Below are 14,802 nucleotides of genomic sequence, written 5' to 3' on the forward strand. Positions count from 1 at the left end.
TCTGTCTCTGTAAAATAAATAAATAAAATCTTAAAAAAAAAAGAGGACAAATTCTTTCAAAACTCCTTTACTCTCAAAAATCAATTAGCTAGAGGCAGGGAAGAAAGTAAAATAGTAACTCAAAAACCTTTGTAATGTGTAAGTTGCTTTTCTTAAATACAGACATTTCTGTCATTTTTTTTTCTTGATTATGGGTATATTTTAAATAGCATTTCATGCTGGGGTTTATTATGTGAGTTGTTTTTATATCCATTTTGTCAAATTCCTTAATATGTTATTTTCATGGATTTAGATAGTGGTTATATCCTCTACTACAATAAACTACTAATTCACATAATTATTATATTAATTATTTACTATGTGCCGGAACACTATTCTGCAGTCTTTCATATACTGGTTTAATTCTTTAACTACTCTAGGAAGTAGGTATTATTATTAATCCCATTTTTTACATTTAAATTCAATTAGCCAACATATAGTACATCATTAGTTCAGGTACAGAGTTCAGTAACTCATCAGTTACATTTAACACCCAGTGCTCACCCTATCACATGCCCTCCTTAATGCCCATCACCCAGTTACCCCATCCTCCCACCCACCTCCCCTCCAGCAACCCTCAATTTGTTTCCTATAGTTAAGAGTCTCTTATGGTTTTTCTCCCTCTCTAATGACTTTCCATTCAGTTTCCCTTCCCCGTGATCCTCTGCACTGTTTCTTATATTCCACTTATGAGCGAAACCATAGAATTGTCTTTAACTGATTGATTTAATTTGCTCAGCATAATACCCTCCAGTTCCATCCATGTTGATATAAAATGGTAAGATTTCATCCTTTTTGATGGCTGAGTAATATTCCATTGTGTGTATGTACATATATATATTACATACATATATCTTCTTTATTGATCCCATTTACAGAGGAAAACAGCTATTAAATCACTTACTCAAAATTAAATGACATATCTAATAAGCAGCTGGCTCCTTATTCACCATAGTTGAGGTTACTTAGATTTTGAACATTATATGTTTAGGATATCAAAATAATTTTAACATTGGCCTAAGAAAAAGATAGCAAGATCACTTATGTAAATCATTATTCTAAATCATATGTAGCCAAATTAAATTCTTTTTATGTTCTTACTGATTAAGATCATAAAGCATTCCCCTTATTGCCGAAAGACTCATTAATTCATGTCCACATCAAATTATTGAGCATTTACTGTGTGTTGGAGGAACGAGCATACTTCAGTAAATAAAAGAAACAAAGATCCCTATACTCCGGTAGCTTGCGCTGTAGTGGGGGAAGGTAAATAATAAACATATTACCTGGGGAAACAAAAAAAAACAGAAAATTAAAATAAGATTTTATGTGCCATGGAAACAGAAAAAAAAAAAAATCAATCAAAAGAAAGGAACCAGTACTGGTAGGGCATCTGAAGGGGGTTTTATCTCCTACAGGAAATAAGGCTCAGTAAGATTAAGGAATTGGTGTTTTCTTTTTAAAGCAATTTTCTGTCAGCTGAGTAACCAGTCATAACATTACAGAGTGAAAGATTCTTAAAGTCAGGAGTTTTAGTTCATGGGGTAATTTGACCTTGCTAATACTTGAACCTAAACTTTCTAATTTTGGAGAATCGGAGTATTATAAGCAATCCCATGGGAAATTACACCAACTAGTGTATGTATGTGTATGCATATGTGTATATGTCTTTACACATACACACTTCAACACTAAATGGATAGAATATATGTGTTTATATCTATGTATAAAGAACATCAACACAATTATGAACACTTGTTTAAAACTAATATTTGCCTGATTATGGCAAAAATATGGGTATTGACATCGTCACCATATGAAATTTGTCGAAGACATACAGATTGTTCCAAATTAATAGATCCAAAATGGATTTCTTAATTTCCCCCCCAAAAAATCTGTTCTTTCTCTACCACTACTTTCCAGTCACCCAGATGAAAATCCCAGTTTCCTCTTCTTATCTCATACCGATCCATCAGCTTGTCTTGTCTCTACCCTCAAATCAAATGTAAAACCCAACGCATTGTCCTCCCACTTCCACCATTACACGCCACCCAGGCCACCGTGCCCAGTCCTTCGCCTGATCCCCTGCACCCTCCTCAGCTGCCTCCGGCTTCCACTCTTGACAGCTTTCTGCCCCAAACCTTCACTCTCTCCACTCAACAGCCCAAGTGAGCTTTATTAGTGCTTTCAAGCAGACGATTTTCAAAAGGCTAAACTCATAATTCTCACAGCAAATGGAGCATAGACACCCTTTAGAGATTTTTAACCAATTAATGACAGGACCAGAAGGAGTTCGAAGCTGGTCCACCGCTAATGGGAGAGATATGGTACCTGGGAAAGCCGTACTGAAATCCATTTGCTGATTTAGAGACAAATGGGATAATGTCGTGCAGGCCATGTAACTGTAACTCTGGAGTTATCTTTTCCACCAGTCAGAAATCATGTGCAGGTCTAAAAAAATCCAAACATCTACAAGGTAGCATGTAATTTCACAGAATCTGGATCCTAAACAACAGCGAAGAGAATGTCAAAGTTATGCTCCCCTCGGGAATTCAGTCATCCTTGGCAGGGTCCATTGGCTGCTTTAGAGCAATGAAACCACACATGGCCATCCTCTGGCCTTGTTTCCAAGTTTGTAAGTTTTCTCAGCAAGCATAACATCAGGTTCCACCCATCACTCTTCTAAAACTCTTCCTCTTAGGATAAAATACAAATTTCCTCCAAAGGACTGCAGAGTCGACATCATCGGGCCCGTCACTGCCTCTGTGACTGTATCTCTTTTCATTCTCCTCTTCAGCCGCCATGAGCCTACCTCGCTGGCCTTGTTGCTCCAACATGCTCTTCAGACCCTCTGCTCTTGCTTTTCTCTCTGCCTATTCTTCCTACACGCAAGAGAGCAATGGCTTCAGTCTTCACAACAAGTCTGCTCTGGTGCCTGCATGTGTGTACACACACGTGCACACACATATACACACACATACACATACACACACATACACACACGTACACACACATACACACGTGCACACACATATACACACACATACACACATACACATATACACACATACACGTACACACATACACACATGCACGCACATACATACACATACGCACACGCATGCGCACACATACATACACACACATACACAACAGACAACATACACACACACACACACACACACACACACTTGCCACGTCTATCCCATCCCTTTCTAATGTTTCTTCGTAAAGCTTATGATATCATGTAATAATATTTCTTTATGGAACTGTTTGCTTATGGTCCATCTCTTATTAGAATATTAAGGAATTTTTATTTATTTTATTCTTCATGGCATCTCAGACACCTGTAGTAGTGCCTGGTACATAATATGCACTCAATTTTTTAGTAATGTTTGAAGTATACATAGATACTAAAGAGCATTATCTCAAAAAATATTTTAATACAGTTTCTTATTTTGTAAAAGACAAATAACAGCAATGAATTAAGTAATTCTAGAAAGCAGTAGTAAAGCAGATGTCAGCAGGCCTTGAAAGCTTTGTTCTTTGTAGGTGGGGAGGCTACATTTGCTTAGGTCCCACAGACAAAAGGGATCCACGTTGAAATCAAGACAGCCCTCAGAGGCTGGCAATACCAGCAAATGCAGACAGGTGGGGCTTTTGTCATCAGGAAGAACGATCCAGTAATCAATTAATAATGGCTGTCATGGGGGTGTGGACATAGAATCAGCATAATTTGAGCTGTAGACCGCTGCCATTCATTGAGAGCTTGTTCTGTGTGAGACACTGTACCAGAGACTTTTTCTGTTACCTCATTGATTCATCATCAAAACCCTTTGAGGTGAGTCCTCTAATACCTGTTTTGAAATAAGGAGACTAAGGCTCCGAGAGGTAAAATTTACGTACAACTCGTAAGTAACAGAACCTGCATTAGTCCATGCACTTCACACTGATCTTTGCTGCCCCCAGCCACTATACACACAGGAGATAGGTGCGCAAATAGGGACACTTGCACACAGAGAGGTCGTTGCAGAAACACAGACAGGTAGCTAGGATTCAGCAGAAGAACTCAGTGAAGTTGGGTGACTGAAAGAAGCGGGCAGAATTATAGCTACCAAAGTCATTAGGGTCAGTGCTTAGAAAAATGAGAAGACCATATTCTAAATTCTAATGAGAAACAAGGGCTTCATCACAGTGAATGTGAGAGTTCACTAACAGAAACTAATGCATGCTCTTAAAGCAGGAACTTCTTGAGGTAACATGTAACTGCATCAAGAATTCCTGAAATTCGGGGCACCTCGGGGGCTCAGTCAGTTAAGCTTCGGACTCTTGGTTTCCACTCAGGGTTAGGTCGGGATCTCAGGGTCCTGAGATGGGATGGAGCCCTATGTTGGGCTCCAAGCTCACTCAGTGCAGAGTTTGCTTGTCCCTCTCCCTCTGCTCCTTCCAGCCTCGCCCTGAGAGCACACGTGTGCACACACGTGTTCCCTCTCTCTCAAATAAATAAAATCTTCCAAAAAAAAAAAAAGAATTCCTGAAATTCCTCCTCACAACCATGGCCAAGTATCCTGGCATATCCCCTGTGCCATGACCCCATAGGTAGCAGATGGATAGTCTCAGAAAAAAAGCAGCCCAGGAAGAGAGCTAGACTGTTACAAAAAAAATCAATTCATTGTAGGAGTATTTTTTGAGCACTTACTCTTATCATGCTGGACCTGGCAGTACCAAGAAATAAACACTGTGTCCCCTAGGTCCTTTCATGACAGCTGAGCTTTGAACTTGAAGAACACATCACTTAATAACTGCCTAGCCTATTTTCAAGCCATTCCACCGGAAATGAAAGATAATCTCCCCTGCGCTCCAACTCCACTGTTTCACGTAGGTAGTTCTGTATTAAGTTCATAAATCACTTCCCCACTCTGAATTCCAGAGGTTTTCATTCACACGCAGTTATAGAAGACAACCGAATGATAATAAAAGTCGTTAAACCTATAAGGATTGTGGAGGAGAGAAATTAATTCCCGATTTGGATTGACATCAGTTATTTCCCTCACTTAGAGGCATGCTGTTTTGTAAATAAGAATGGGATTTATCTCAAACAACAACTGACCAAGTGATTCAGCAATGAAGTACAAATTCATCCTTGAACATCAGTCCCTCTGCATACAGTTCTGTTTTCCTATCTCAAAAATCACAAAAATCACAAGGACAAACCAAAGTGAGCCTAGTTTTTGCTTTCTCTTATTGTTTAAAGAGAAAGAGAAAAAGAAAAGTAACACATGAAATGAGGGAATTATGTAAAAAGTATTCAAAATGATGTATGGTATGTTTATTTTTAAACATCTGATTTTAAGAAGTGACTTTTTTTATTTGGCTATGGAAGTTAGGTCTTTCTTCAGGTTCTGCCTTTTTCCCCAGGAAAATCACTAATTCTAAAAACAGTGCTTATTGTTTGCCTAGCTGCACAATGGCTGGTCATCCAAGGACTGAAGGGGAAATTAACTAGTGCCTTCACTTCCTCACGTTATGTTTGTTCACAAGCTGCCTTCGTGTTAATTCCTTTCAGAGCACTTGTGTTTGGTAATGAAGGAAGATCAAGAGATCCCTTTCATGACTACAAAGTTAATTACTGCAATCAGAGAGCATTTGCAATCGTGGTTTGTTCCAAGCTTATCAAATCCTTAAAAGTATTCATTTGCTTGAATCCTGGACATATCACCTAAGATAAAGGGGTCCATAAATGTGCTTCAATTAACCTTGCTGATTTATCTCTTTTTTCCCCCCAACTCAAGTTCATTGAACTGTAGACAAAGAAGACAATGAACTTGGTGGTGGATTAAAAATAGAGAAGTTGTCATGGGGAATGATCCATTTCCTTTCCCCTATAAATAGATGTAAGATTTTGGAAAGGTGTTCATTATAAAAGAGAATATCTGATTTGATAGCTGCAAGAGCAGATTTTGTTTCAATTCTGAAAATTAAAATTACATAAGGCCTGGAATTAAGATCTTTCCATTTCATTCAGTTCTGAATATACTTATGTTTATTATGGTAACATTGTGCTCAACTCTCAAAAGGGCCCAAAGGACAGACAACATGAGATCCAGACCCTGCCCTCAAGCAGCACAGGCAATTTCTACAATTAAAAACAATGGAATCAAATATTCCCACTAGGTAGAATTGTATTAAATATAAGAAAACTCTGAATTTACAGCCCAACAAAATAAAAATGGTTTAGAGAAGGGTCTCAATCCAGGGCATGGGACACAGAGACCTAGATACCAGCCCTGCAGCTACTGACCAGCAACTTCATGTGCCACAGGTGGAGTTAGTCACTCACTCTGTGAAGGGGACATATTCAAGGAGGGAAAGCTGACCTTTGACATCAGCTGTGACATGGCTTCCAATCATGGACTATCACTTGCGTGCTGTAATTTAACAGCAAGTTTTCACAACAGAAACACGGGAGTAGTAACACAGATCATCTAGATCCTTTGCCAGCCTTAGGAGGTGTTCAAAGGACAGTCCTGGATTGTCTTAACTACAGACAACAAACTGGTGGCTGCCAGAGGGGAGGTGGATGGAGGGATCGGGGAAATCGGTGAAGGGGCATTAAGAGGACACAGCAGAATGAGCACTAACATATAGAATGGTTGAATCATTATATTGTACACCTGAAACTAATATAACAGTGTGTTTTAATTAGCCCTGAATTAAAAATAATCAAGTAGGGATGGGGAAGCAGAGGCAGCAGACTGACATGCTCGTACTGATGTTGAGCACAGCATCTGGCCACAACTGTCTGACTCTGCAGCCTCAGCCTCCCACGATTTCCTTCATCAACTCTCTACTTGACACAAGGTCATCTGCCTATTGCTCTATGAACATACATTTCATTTTCCTGACTTTGTGCCTTTGTCTTGCAGTTTTTACGCCCTCAGAACACACTATTTTTCTCTTGATTTAGCATCTGGAAGGGCTGATTAACTCCCCTTTCCTCTCTTGTACCTTTACCAGCTAGACCCAACTGGCAGTCATCTGCGTGTCTCTATACTTACTGTCTAGACCATATTGTACATATTTCTTGGATTTAGAGATTCGTTGGGTTTTCTTTCTCACCTCCTTCTGCTTTTCCTTTCTGCTTGCCTGCTCACTTGATTCTATTCATTTACTGTCTACTCTTCTGTCAACCCACCCACAAGTATCTATTCCTGTGCCTGCTGTGTGCCCGTCAATATGTCGGGCACTGAGCAAACGGAGGTCTTTATGAATACTTGTTCACCTGTTCTTTGAATAGCAAGTTGGGTATCTACGCTTCCTATTGGTAACTCAAACTACTTGAATCTAAGCTAGAAAATCACTAACATTTTCCTTAGTTGAAATTAATTATTTTCACTGAACTATGACTGACTCTGTGGTAAAGGTAACACAATACTTGTGCAACTTGTGTTGTGAGAACATCTATTCCTATTTACATCAGTTGATTTTAAAATAGCAATGATAATACAGCAATTCTGAGTTTCCAAATATAAACTGTATTGGCAATAAGAGGTAAAGGGGGGGAGATATTTCTCTTCCCCCAGAGCATACAATATCTGAGTCTAAGACAGATACCATGAAGAGAAGCAGAGGACCTCATCAAATTGTAGAAAAACAGCAATAAAACTCCTCAAAGTGATACCACCCACAATGGATAAAGCTTTTCATACTACAATTTATTTGCCTAGAAAAATACCTGTTTCCTTACCTTCTACTTATAAACAAATAGACATGTTGGAATGGGAATTTACTGAGCTATCAGTCAAAGGTGATTAATTCTATCAACCCTTGTTGCTCTTCTGTTTCAGGACAAGTTACCTGGCTTTCTATTGCTTCTCTTGCACCAAATACTCAGTTTATCTGAATAACCCCCGGCCCCAACTCCCTCCACCACAATGTCCACATCCTAACCCCCAGAACCTGTGAATGGTACTACACATGGCCAAAGGGACTTTGCAGATGTGATTAAATTAAGACTCTGTAATGGAGCGATTATCCTTTATTTTCCAGGTGGGTTCAGTGCAATTCCAGGGGTCCTTGTAAGATAGACTTTGTAGGATAGAAAAAGAAATTTGACAACTCGAACAGAGATTGAAGTGATACAGCCATAAACCAGGGACTGCCAGAAGCCTCCAGGAACTAGAAGAAATAAGCAATGGGTTTTTTCCCCTAGGGCCTCCAGACAGGAACACAGCCCTGCCAACACCTGGACTTTAGCCCCATAACACTCATTTCACACTTCTGACCCCCAGCACTGTGTGCAATTGTAAGGCACCAAATTCGTGGTCATCTGTTCTAAAATGGCAAAAGAACACCACTACACCATCAATGCATGTCTCTGCTGTTGACAGCTCATCTGATTTATAAAATTGAAGTATATCCCTTGCTTTGGGCCCTTATATATTAGCAGTGATGACAACCACTACAACCACCATTGGCATTTCAATAGCTCCTGATCTGTGCCAGGCACTGAATTAGACAACTTGCTCACACTATGTTATGAGGGAAGCTTTGATGAAACCCATTTTACAGATAAGGAAACTAAGACCAGAATTCCAGCCCGAGACCACATGATTCCAAAGCCCGTTATCTTAACCACTGTGCTCTTCTGGATCTTTTGCCTCTATCCCTTATTCTCTCCCTTATTCTTAGGTCCCCATCAGTGGGGAAATCAGGGGGGAAAAAATGCCTGTTTCTTTCATGTCTTTCCGGGGAGGTTTTTAAAGAATGAAGCCCTTGATTCACACTCACCTCTAAACAAACTATTCCTAAGGAAATCTATACAGAGAGAAAGAAAGGGAGAAAAAAATGGATAGGAAGGAAGGGGAGAGGAAAGTATTAAAGCTGTATATCCAAATAAATGTAACTGTCTGTTCATCTATGAGGGGTGTGAAAGTTGAGAACATCTTGAATAGGTCAAGATACGGAAGGACATTCACAATGTAGGATTAAGCCTAAAAAAATAAATAAATAAAATCAAAGATAAAGACAGACATAGTTTGTAGGCACAACCAAGAGAAAGACCAGCTTGATTCAAGCAACAAGTATGAATTAGCAAAGAACAGAAAGAATTTATGTAACTAAGTACAGATCAGTTCTCGGAGAAGCTTAACTACCGGGAGGAGTTGAGAGCTCCTCTGAGGTGTCAGAGGATGGAAAGCCCTTCTTCAGTCTTGAGATTAGGCCAAGGAAATGAGAGAAAGTTCTTTTTTAACTTGCTTTGTTTTTTTCTCCCCGCATGATCAATCATCCTAAAAGTTTAAGTTCAGAATTAATCTTACAAGGAAGATAACTTAAGAAATGTTTACATGAATTCAGTAACTATTCCTGATTTGGGTTTTAGATTCACAGGTTAGAGATACTAAGTATTCCTTAAATTTGACACGCTCTCCCTACTGAAAACTGGAAACCCCTTGGTAAGCTCGCTTTCACCGAGTATACACAGCGTACTACATGGTGCTCACTCCTCTCAAAGAGGCAGTAAATCCATCCACAGAATTACAAAGATCTTCTCAAACACACACCAGCTCTCATCTCTGGTTTAGGAAATGTCTGGGAACAGAAGTGCAGGAGAACTGATCCAAACTCTGTTCATTACTGTAGCTATCTATATCTCTCATTAATTCTCATAGTGCTATAGGGTAATGTTACTACCTCCATTTTACAGATGAGAAATCCAAGGCTCAGAGGATTCCAGTAACTCGACCAGTCTCACAGATATTAAATAAACAAACTAAATCTGAGCTAAGAATGCATCCATTCAGTGGCAGAGAATTAAACTCCAACACACATTTTAACTATAATATCTCGTTCTCCGTCCATTTCCTATAATTGCAAACATTTTCATAAATTGAAGAATCATTTGAACTAGGGGATTTTCCAAGGCTTTGATTGTCCCTCCTCTGTGAACCAAGCATTAACACATTTTTATGACAAAGAACTCTTAGGCCTACACCACAATCTACTGTTGACAGTTTGAGACCAAAGAGTCTCTTAAAGCTCCCTTTCAGAGAAATCTTAGAAATAAGTCTCCTCCTCTTCTACAGTTCTTTTATGTGGCATGGAAGCTTCTTGCCTGGAACTTAATTTTTTTTTTTAAAGATTTTATTTACTCATTTGAAACACAGAGATGGGGGGGGAGAGAGAGAGAGAACATGAACAGGGAGAGAGGCAGAGGCAGAGGGAGAAGCAGGCTCCCCACTGAGCCAGGAGCCTGATGTGGGGCTTGATCCCAGGATCCTGGGATCAAGACCCTAGCAGAAGGCAGACACTTAACCATCTGAGCCACCCAGGCACGCCTGAAACTTAATTTTTTAAAAAAAATTTATACTGGGAAACTTAAAGCACAAATGGCCAGTTTTCAAGTACAATTTTCTATGCAAAACCCGGCCAAAATGGCAAATGCCAGCTGAAGTGTAATATTAATACCTGATCCAGACAGAGAACAAGACTGGTTACCCATGCAAACCCAAAAAGCCTTCGGGAACACCTCCAAAGTAGGGACAGAGTGGCCATATTTACAGCTTCCTGGTCTCCTGAGAGTCATAAGACAGTTTCATTTCACATTCTGTCCTGTCTTCCTTGCTAAACCTCATCTTGATTTGAGGCTCAGAAAACTCAGCCCCTACAAAGCTAAGTTTCTGTACTAGGAAGCGGCTCCGTTACATCAAATGTGTTGAGGCCATTACCCAGAGAGGGGGCACTAATGAATTCTTTACGTGGCTCTGAAGATCTTAAATCACATACAGAAAACCAGAAATTTTTCAAGTCAAAAGTGAGTGTTTAACCATAAAAGAGAAATACTGGGAAAAAGCTTCTAGACCGCTTCAGTAAAGTGACCCTTAAACTATGACCTGCTTATTAATGAGGAGAGACTATGATTCAGAAAGAGAAAATTCACTCAAATCACATCAGCTACCTTCATAGAATAAATGGAATTTTCTCTTCATTAACTTAATTAGTAGAGACTGAAACTTACCAGCTTACCCAGGATAATTAGAAACAATGCCTATTCATCTTAAATCTTCAGTTATCTCCCTGTATGTAGGCATGATAGCTCCAGCCTGAACCTGACTCAGAATGCTTCTTGGGCCATTTAATCTAATGGTTTAGTAAATAATACTCTTTTTTTTTTTTTTAAGATTTTATTTATTTGACAGAGAGAGACACAGTGAGAGAGGGAACACAAGCAGGGGGAGGGGGAGAGGGAGAAGCAGGCTTCCTGCCGAGCAGGGAGCCCGATGCGGGGCTCGATCCCAGGACCCTGGGATCATGACCTGCCTGGGATCATGACCTGAACCGAAGGTTGACGCTTAACAACTGAGCCACCCAGGCGCCCCTAGTAACTAATACTCTTAAAAGATATTCCTAAAACACTGTCTCTCTTGTTAAAATCATTCTCTCTCCCTCTGAATGAAAGCATATGGACAGGAGCCATCCAATGTAATACTAGTGATACAAAGCAAACAGGTTTTTTGTTTTTTTTGTTTTTTAAAGCGCAGAGTACCTACAGGTGGTATTATGAGAAAGTTTTTTTATTCTATTTTCCCTTGTTTTCCAAAATATGAACACGCCTTACTCTTTAGAAAAAAAGTTATTTTGCGGGGGGCGCCTGGGTGGCTCAGTTGTTGAGCACCTGCCTTCAGCTCAGGTCGTGATCCCAGGGTCCTGGGATCGAGCCCCGAGTCGGGCTCCCTGCTCCGCGGGAAGCCTGCTTCTCCCTCTCCCACTCCCCCTGCTTGTGTTCCCTCTTTCGCTGTCTCTCTCTGTCTGTCAAATAAATAAAATCTTTAAAAAGAAAGAAAAAAGTTATTTTTTAACATGAATGTCAATTATATATTCTATCCCTTGCTGAAATAGAAAGCCAACAGATTTCAGTATGAGGTCTATTCAGCCAAATTTTAACAAAATGGTTTTGAAGGAATTTATCTGGCCAAGGGAACATTTCAGTGTAGAGAAAAAGTTCTGTGTCATGAGATGAGGAGAACTGGCATTTCCAAGAAGTAAGGGGCCGGAGGGGAGGGGGGACCACACTCATCATTATTACAAATCATCACTGCTTGGAGGTGGGAAAAGTTGGATCTGATCCAATGTTAATTTTTGAGAGGCCTCGAGGAACATCTGCCATGCCGAGATCTCCAGTCGATGAGTGGTTAGGAGAGCAGCCTTTGCAGAATACCCTCCGTGAACATGGTCAACATACCACAGTTCAGAGGCTGGCAATGATCCTACAGATACTTTTGATTCAGTGAGAGCAGTCCATCTATAAGTGGGGTTTCCTTTAACCAAGCTCCTGAAACTGAGGTACGGAAGTCAGAATGTCAGTTTATTAATTTGCAAGAAGAAACAATGGTCTTAGAGACAGGAGGACCTGAGTACCTAATTCTGCATAACTAGCCCAACTGCTGCTTTTAGACAGACCACATCAGGAAGCCAAGTCACCATCAGAAAATAACTTGAGTAGGATGAAATCACAACTAACAGAGTTAGTTCAAATTAAAGGAATTTATAAAAGGAACTTTCCAACTGCTCTGCAGAATCCCTTCATAACCCCGCTGAGGGTTAGTGTCGGAGATCGCTGTTCCGATCTTTAATTGTCCAGTGAAGCTAGAGCCTACAATCTTACTTTCAAATTCTCGGCCAAGTCGCACGTCAGTCCCCAACTACTAACCCCAACTTCAGTTTTTCACTCTAATTTGTGCCGTGTTTTAATTAACAACCCCAAAGTTGCCTTAGAAAGTGTTTTCTACCTTGCTCGGCCTGAGCAAAAACTGCCTGACACCATTTAGTGAAGCCAGACAGTTATTTTATTTATGTCCCAATATCTTGACACCGAATGCAATTAAGGAAGCTAGAAAATGGAGAGCTGTATGACACGAGGAGCATTTGCCTGATGTTTTCCAGAAAGCACTGGACATTTCTCGAATAAGACAGTGTGACTGGGGTCACGCCGAAGAAATTGTTTCTGTTGCCATACGTCCTTCTTAGTGGCAGGACAAAAATAAACACTAATGTTCTGAAATACACAGACTCAAAAGTATTCAACTTCGGTTAATAACATCAGTGCCATTAATTTATCCTTTACTAATTTGGAACAGAGGATTTAACTTGAGATAAATTGAAGTTATCAGAAAATGCAACAGCACTTAAATTTAAATCTTCTATACTTTTGAATTTTGGTAATCCCAGACATAATCCAAATTAGCAAGGTTTCCCAGAACTAAACTGGGAAACAGGTTTTCAGTAACACTATTTTTCTCACAAGAAACTGACACCAAGTAGGAAATTAAATACAATCAGAGCAAGACGGACAATGTCCAATTCAAATGCATTTTATTATATTCTTATTTCAATGTCATACATGAAACTATTAACTAGAATATTATAATCACCAGCACAACAATGTGCTAATCTACTGGATAAAAGAAACTTTGAGAAATGATTTGCAAGAATGAGTTTAAAGGCCTTGAACACAGAATCCAGAGGTTAAAATTAAAGGCTAAATTCTTTTGTATAAAATAAGATGAATCCAACTGATCAAGATACTAATAACAAAAAAACTGGAAGAAATCTCATTTCTGGAAGCCCTAAACCTTGACAGTTTAGGTATAATTTTTTTGCATACTATTGCTAAGATTGTTTCTCTTTATAGTCTACGTCATTATGTTTCCTTTGTTTTTATTTTTGTTAAAGATTTATTTATTTGAGAGAGAGCACACACACACAAGAGGAGGGAGGGGCAGAGGGGGAGAGAGAGAGACAATCTCCAGCAGACTCCCCACAAAGCAGGCTCAGTCCCACAACCTTGAAATCATGACCTGAGCCAAAATCAAGAGGCAGATGCTTAAATGACTGAGCCACTGAGACACGCCATTCCTTTGTTTCTAAATTAACTCATTTTCAATCATTCATAAGTTGCCCAACTACTTTGTTATTGCACTGTTTGCTAAATCCAATTTATTCAAACTGGGAAAGATATCCAACCATAGCTCCTCCAATTTATTCACTGACCTTCAAATTTTGGACCTCTCCCCCAAGGAAAAATCCAAAATACCTCTTACAGGAAACAAATCTACACATCTGTGAGTTTATATAATTTCCAAGAAAGGACCCATTTTGAGGGTCTAATGCCTCAAGCCGAGTCTACTGTTGGCTTTCTGAATTAAAAAGAATGTTGCATTTTACACAAAATTGACACTATGTCCTATTTGCATAGGCTTTCCTATACCAATGATTGTTACCTTGGACCTTCACAGCAATGCTGTGAGGTAAGCACAATGGAATCAATCCTCACTTCATTCTACCAATGAGGACAGTGAAGAGCAGAGTCAGGGCCTTGTCCAAGATCACACAACTAGGAAATACTTGACAGAACTACACCTAGGTCTTCCAGAAAAGCCTTCTTACAGTCCTTACTCTACTAAAATAAAAGATAGTAAGCCTACCTGAGACAAGTAAGTGTGAGGCCAATACAAACAGAAAAGAAAAAGCCAACTTCCTAAGTTATCTGGGGAATTGTCTCAATCCTGCGCTTCACTCCTTGGCTGGGACAGTTATAGCCCCAAGGATCTTTTTTTTTTTTTTTTTAGGATTTTATTTATTTATTTGACACAGAGAGAGACCGTGAGAGAGGGAGCACAAGCAGGGGGAGTAGGAGAGGGAGGAGCAGGCCTCCCACTGAGCAGGGAGCCTGATGCGGGGCTCCATCCCAGGGCCCTGGGATCA

General features: G+C 39.7%; 1 protein-coding gene across 3 annotated transcripts in view; it reads left to right on the plus strand.

Moving 5' to 3' along the window:
• GRM3 (glutamate metabotropic receptor 3) overlaps positions 1-14,802 on the plus strand; it is a 212,344-nt gene that overhangs the window by 48,257 nt on the left and 149,285 nt on the right. The window lies entirely within an intron of this gene.

Source organism: Callorhinus ursinus, unplaced genomic scaffold (assembly GCF_003265705.2).
Source record: "Callorhinus ursinus isolate GAN/ISIS: 27379988/994484 unplaced genomic scaffold, GSC_fseal_2.0 scaffold12, whole genome shotgun sequence".
NCBI classification, from domain to species: domain Eukaryota; kingdom Metazoa; phylum Chordata; class Mammalia; order Carnivora; family Otariidae; genus Callorhinus; species Callorhinus ursinus.